Source organism: Tupaia chinensis, unplaced genomic scaffold (assembly GCF_000334495.1).
Source record: "Tupaia chinensis unplaced genomic scaffold, TupChi_1.0 Scaffold000559_1, whole genome shotgun sequence".
NCBI classification, from domain to species: domain Eukaryota; kingdom Metazoa; phylum Chordata; class Mammalia; order Scandentia; family Tupaiidae; genus Tupaia; species Tupaia belangeri.
Genome location: NW_006160071.1, coordinates 120,719 through 121,879, shown reverse-complemented (window position 1 = coordinate 121,879; position 1,161 = coordinate 120,719). Strand labels below are relative to the sequence as shown.

Genomic DNA, 1,161 nt, shown 5'->3' with positions numbered 1-1,161 from the left:
CCCCGGCATGCCCCGGGGCTGCCTGGGGCCTGGGGAGGGGGGGCGGCCGGGGGAAGCGGGGAATCTTGAAGATTCCGGGACCGAGCATCTCCCTCGCCCCCGCCGGGTCCTCCCCGAGGAAACTGAGGCCGAGAGGAGGGTCAGGCCTTGTTCAAGGTCACCGGGCCAGGCGGCGGCGGAGGCGCGAACCGCGGGGTCCGCAGGCCTGCCCGGGGGAAGGGGCGGGCGCTGGACTTCCCCCGGGCCGGGGTCCCCCTCCCCCTCCCCGGGACCCTGGGGAGCCCCCAAGGGTCAGAGAGCAGACCCAAACAGTCTGGCACCATGGCAACCAGCGGGCCCCGCCCCCTTAACCCCCGGAGGGCTGGACTCCAGCTGGGGCGACGGGAAGGTGGGGACTCCTGGGTTCCGGGGGAGGGGGCCTGCCCGGGTCCAGGCAGTGACGGGGACCGACGTCGGCCTGGACGCCGGGGTTCTAGGGGAGGGCGCCGGGGTTCCTACTCGGGTTTCGAAGCGGGTGAGCGTGGGGTGTAGACCCTCAGGTCTAAGAGGCGGGCCCAGACTCCTGGGTCCTGGAAGAAAGGGGCCTAGCGGTTCGGGTCTGGAATTCGGGTGGGGGGCTTGGTGGCGGACTCCCAGGTCTGCGGCGGGAGTGGGCCGGGGCCTGGAATCCCGGGTCCCCAGGGGAGGCTGGGCGCGGGGCCTCGCCTCCGCCAGACATCCCGGCCCCCGCCGGTGACCCTGGCCTGTCTGGAAGTCCAGACAGCCTCCCCTCCTCCTCGGCCCCCTCCTCCGCGCACGGCTCACCCTTGACCCCTCGAAGCCCCGCAGCCCCACTGCCGCCCCTCCCCCGCCCCTCCAGCCAGACGTTAACCCTTCCGCTGCCGCGGGCACCTCGCCCTCCGGTCCTCCCAGCCCCAGGCCCCGGCTCTCCTCCCGCTACAAACAGGAGGTGTCCCCCGGCCTCCCGCTTCTGGACCCCGGAATCCAGGTCCTGGATTCAATCCTCCTCCAAGGACCCAGGAGCCTACGCTCCCAGCCCCCTCCTCCTGCTCCAGGAACCCAGAAACCCAGGCCCCCCCGCTGCCTCCTCGCCGGGGACCCCGGAGTCCGGGCCCGGGCCCATCCCCTTCCTTTCCGCAGACTCACGGCTCCCACGGTCCC

General features: G+C 73.2%; 1 protein-coding gene across 3 annotated transcripts in view; it reads left to right on the top strand.

The window, feature by feature from the left end:
- The window catches only part of LOC102473879 (MAGE-like protein 2), a 28,896-nt gene that overhangs the window by 1,970 nt on the left and 25,765 nt on the right, over window positions 1-1,161 (top strand). The gene's annotated exons all lie outside the window — the stretch shown is intronic.